Source organism: Mirounga leonina, unplaced genomic scaffold (genome assembly GCF_011800145.1).
Source record: "Mirounga leonina isolate KUSES-001 unplaced genomic scaffold, KU_Mleo_1.0 Mir_82, whole genome shotgun sequence".
Classification (NCBI taxonomy): domain Eukaryota; kingdom Metazoa; phylum Chordata; class Mammalia; order Carnivora; family Phocidae; genus Mirounga; species Mirounga leonina.
The window spans coordinates 18,598,973-18,604,617 of record NW_023270825.1 but is presented as its reverse complement, the minus strand read 5'-3'; the positions used below and the strand labels follow the sequence as shown (position 1 = coordinate 18,604,617).

The following is a 5,645-nucleotide window of genomic DNA, read 5'->3' as shown; positions in this document are numbered from 1 at the left end:
TAATATCATACTTGCTTTGCACCTTGTAATTTGTACCTTTGAATTTTCTTGAATTTTCATTAATCTATAATATAAATTTATCTTGGAAATTTAACATTGTGTATTAAAAAATATTTCAGGTTATAATGATAAGTTATGGTCTGGGTGTTTTCAGAAGAAGGATACTATTGAAGATAGAACCAGATGTACTTGAGTGAAAAAAGTGAAAGATAAAATGAGTGTAAGGCTCAAACATTTCAGTGGAAGCGTCAAAACACAATACATATACTGTAGGATTCCATTTATATGAAATTCTAGAAAAGGCAAATCTGCTTTTTAGTGACAGAGAGCATCAAAGGCTGGAGGATGGGGCAGTAGGTAGAGCATTGCCTCACATTAAGACAGGAGGGATCTTTTGTGGGTAATAGAAATGCTTTATATCTTGATTATGGTTATATTTACATGAATGCATAAATTTCTAATCATAATATCCTTACATTATTGTATGTAAATAATATTTTGATGAAGTTAGGAAGAAGAAATAAATCACTATACTTTTTTTCTATCTTTTTAATTATTCTTCATTTTCCCCCTTTATTTAAAACACTTTCTTTAAAAGTGTTACATTATCTAGTATGCTCAAGTTGCACTTACAGTATATATCCACATAATTATTGCAAAATATGCATTTATATCTATATACAAAAATTGGCATCAAACCCATGCTATCAGATTTGTAATTATCTAATTTTCATGAGCAGATCCTCATTTTCCTAGGCAAGCATGGACCTGTAATCTTGTGGCTATCAGCTATAGGTTTCTCCCAATGCTATTACTTCAGCTAGTATTAATGGGCCTCCTCCTTTGACAAATACATGATGTACACTTCTGATACTACTTAATATTAATATTAATAGTAAATATATTTTCTACACAACATATTTTTAAAGACTTTTTAAAGTAATCTCTACACCCAACATGGGGCTTGAACTCACAACCCCAAGATCAAGAGTCACATGATCTGAGCCAACTGAGCCAACCAGGCTCCCCTCTAACACAACCTATTAATTGGATAATTAATATCCACATATAATAAATATAATACGTCATACTATTATTTTTGTTACTACATATAATATTCCTTGTCAAAAAAAATAAACAATGACGTTTTTTATTAGATACATGAAGTTATTGATTTTTGCAACTAAATTAATAAGTACAGAATAAGCTCTTACAACCAATGTACTGAATGATTAAAGAAGTTAAATAATATATATTCTTTGAAATGTAGCATATTGCATAGATTAGGTTATTAAGAATATGCCTTCTGCCGTTATCTCCCTTTTGGTAGCCTAAGGATTTGTAAAACTTACTGACATAAAACTTAAAAAAGAGTAAAACCATACTGATGCTCTGTTAATCATATTACCAGTCTTAGGTTCCTAAGAACTTAGGGAAAATTGAAATAATATAATCTCATTCATAGCATACATGTCATATCTATCTATCCATCTACCTATACATATGGATAGGCATATATGCACTTATAGATATTTTTGTTAACATGGGCTGGTAGCATAAGTATATTACATGTCTCTGTCTGATGAAATTTTAATTCTAAAATGCTCTTCTCCATGGGCACCTGGGTGGCTCAGTTGGTTAAACGACTGCCTTCAGCTCACGTCATGATCCTGGAGTCCCGGAATCGAGTCCCGCATCAGGCTCTCTGCTCGGCATGGAGTCTGCTTCTCCCTCTGACCCTCCCCTCTCTCATGTGCTCTCTCTCTCATTCTCTCTCTCAAATAAATAAATAAAATCTTTAAAAACATAAATAAATAAAATGCTCTTCTCCAACAAAAGGAAATGGGACTCCTTGAAGATATGCCTGATTATAAGGGGCACGTAAAAAGTAAAACAAGCCTGGAACATTGTTCAGTACTAGAAAGTAAAGAAGTATGAGGGTCTGTCAAAGGGACACAGGATCCAAACTAAACAGAATCCAAACTATAAACAGAATTCCCAATGACCAACAGTGGAGCAATTGCAGCAACAAAATAAATAGCATAACAGTAAATTAAAACCCAAAGTATTTAATTTAATAAACATATATTAGTCCATACTGATATAAATAAATTATTGAATAAATACATAAATGGGGTAGAAGAGACAATTATTTTTATAGAAAAATTCCAATTAGTATGTCTAAATACTCGTATCCTATAAGATATTCAACTTAATCCCTCCCCCCCAGGTGTGCTAAATGTAGCAATGTACCTGTGTCTGTACTTAGTTTTATAAATTTACTATGATCATTTAAGATGTTAACAATGAAGAAAACTGGATAAGGGGTTCACACGATGTCTCTTTACTGTCTTTGCAACTTTCCTGAAAGTCTTATACTACTCATAATTTTAAAAATTAGTAAAATATCTACATAATATCTATGATAAAATGTAAAGATAAATATTTTAAAATGTGAATATAATTGATAGAAGCCTATATATATATATATACACATATATTTTATATATATAAACATATATACATACATACACATATACCAAAGAGAGAGAGAGAGAAAGAAATATGGTAATGGATATTTATATCTGCATCTATGTATGTATGCATATATGTTTGTGTATGCAGAGATTAAGAGAAGTGAAGTCAGTAAGAATTTTTTTTTTAAAGATTTTATTTATTTATTTGAGAGAGAGTGAGAGAGAGAAAGAGCACAAGAGGGGGAAGCAGGAGAGGGAGAAGCAGACTCCCTGCTGAGCAGGTAGACGGATGCGGGACTCGATCCCGGGACTCCAGGATCATGACCTGAGCCGAAGGCAGTCGCTTAACCAACTGAGCCACCCAGAGTAAGAATTTTTTTAAATCAAGAGAAAAGGGAAATAATTTACTTATGATAATAAATAAACAAGGATTTAAAAAAATGTTAAGCTTTTATTAATAAATCTCACTTGTAATGAGCAAAGTGCTAATTAACACACTAATGTAATTTTAACCAAAGTTGACTGTAATCTGGGCCACAAAACAGATCACATATAAGACATGTAAAAGGTAATTAGAAGTGTTAAGAACCAGTTGCCCTATTGAGGGACTTCTGGGGTATTGTCAAGGGGGAAAAGGTTATAATCATAAGGGGATGGTTTGGATTATGTGATGGATACTGAATCCATTAACAAACATTGTGCTTACTGAAGACCTGTTTTATTATTGTGGACATACTGTTTTCCCCACTACAACTATTTAAAGCCATTTCTGAAAAGACAAAACCTCAGGATAGGTGAATAAGCCAAATATCATTAGCATTAAAAGGATGCTATTGGGGCACTTGGGCAGCACAGTGGGTGAAGCATCTGGCTCTTGGTTTTGGTTCAGGTTGTGATCTCAGGGTCCAGAGATCAAGCCCCACATGGCGCTCTTCACTCAGTGCAAGTCTGCTTAAGAATTCCTCTCCCTCTCCTTCAGCCCCTCCGCCAACACGTGCCCTCTCTCCATCTCTCCCTCTCTCTTCTCTTTAAAATAAATTAATTAATTGATTAATTAATTAATCTTTAAAAAATAAATAAAATGATGCTGTTAAAAATAAGAAAAGGAAAGTGTTTATATATTCTGACACTCATCGATAATGTATGGGAATTTCTATTTTCTTGCATGATAGCCACCAGTAGATATTGCTAATATTTTAAAATTTATATGTTACTTTTGCAGGTCGAAAATGGCAGCGGCGGCGGCAGCTGTGTCCCGGCTGTCTGGGCTGCTAGGTCGGTCCAGGGCACAGCTGGGGCGGTCCATGTCCAGTGGCGACCACGGCGAGGAGGGCTCAGCTCGCAGTGGAAGGCTCTCACCTACTTTGTAGCGCTTCCTGGCGTGGGTGTGAGCATGCTGAATGTCTTCGTGAAGTCGCATCACGGAGAGAACGAGACCTGAGTTCCTCGCCCACCCCCATCTCCGTATCAGGTCCAAGCCCTTTCCCTGGGAAATGGTAATCATACTCTATTCCATAACTCTCATGTGAATCCACTTCCAATCGGCTATGAAGATGAATAAAGAGAACCTGGACCACCACCCAGTGGGGACCACAGCACTGGTTTGGACCATGACTCTGCACACGGACGAGAAAAGTCTATGGGGCCTTAAGCCCACCTTCCTTACATGTATCAAATGATGGCCAGTATACTGATCTTCCATCCCTTTGCTTATGGCAGGAGATGGCTTAAATAAATAAATTAGACTGGTCCATGAAAAAAAATAATAATAAATAAAAATTAAAAAATAAAATTTATATATTACTTTTAATACTTTATTAGCTTTAAATAATTTAATGTTTCTATATAATCTTAACTATAAAACAGGTATAAACTATAGAAAAAGTATTAATACAGAATATTTATAAACTATAAAAAAATCTTTAAAAAAAATCATGAACAACTAAAGCATCCAGAATAAAGTAAAACATGGGTAGTAGTTCTTTAGATTAAAAAATATATATATATATAAAGGGGCACCTGAGTGACTCAGTCAGTTAAGCTTCTGCCTTGGGCTCGGGTTATGATCCTGGGTCTTGGGATCTAGCCCCACAGGCTCCCTGCTCAGTGGGGAGTCTGCTTCTCCCTCTCCCTCTGCCTCTCCTGGCCCTCCCCCATCCCCTCATACTCTCCCTCACTGGTCTCACCCTCTCTCTCTTTCAAATAAATAAATAGAATCTTAAAAAGAAAGATACAGAAACATACACATATATCCCTAGAATATTTTATTTTGATTCTTTACTTGAATTGAACATTTACTCCGATTATTAAATATTCTTTCCTATTGTGATTTTTATTGGTAGCATAGTTTTCCACTTCATACAATGCTATAATATGACCATTCTTAAATAGTAAGATTTATTATACTATTTTTGCTATTATGAATACAGTAGCAATTAATGCACCTCTTTTACCTAATAACAGTTTCTAAATAACCATATTAGGTAACAATATATAATGACACATAAGAATATCCTCAGAGATTATAATAACAATATAATGCATTATCCTTTTTCAAATAAGTAGTTTACTTTCAAAACATATGGTAGTATAAACAATTAGGTTAATTTTGAAAGTTAGCTTTGATTTACATTTACTAATACTGCATATTAATTTTTATTAAATACTAACTTTCTGTGAATTACCTTTTCCACAGTTACAATTCCTTTTTTCCCTCTCCTCTCCTTATCCTCCCTCTCCCTACTCATTCTTTTATATATGTGTGTGTATACACCCACACACCCACACATATATGTGTGTATATACATATATATATACATGTATATGTATATATATATATATATTCACCTTTAATCAATCCCCAATCATAGCAGATTCCGTGTTTGCAAATTTGCCTATTTGCTAAAAGTTCTTTGTAATCCCAAAATCAGCACTTGCAGAGCATTTACAGTCATTCATGACTGAAAAATTTGATTGTCCCACTTGCACATTCCAGCCGAAGCTAAACATGGCTACACTCTACATTCCTGTTTCAGTTCTCCAACTGTAAGCAAGTGTTGTTTTCCAGTTTATTTAGTGCAAAGCTTTCAGCAATTTTATGCTTTTTGCTGTTTAAAATGGCCCCCAAGCACAGCTGGTCAACTCAAGAAGGCTGTGATACCTTGGAGA

At 34.4% G+C, this 5,645-nt stretch overlaps 1 pseudogene; it reads left to right on the top strand.

Annotated features, from left to right (window-relative positions):
- Positions 1-3,706: 3,706 nt before the first annotated feature.
- LOC118002498 lies at positions 3,707-4,038 on the top strand (annotated as a pseudogene).
- The last annotated feature ends 1,607 nt before the right edge of the window (positions 4,039-5,645 follow it).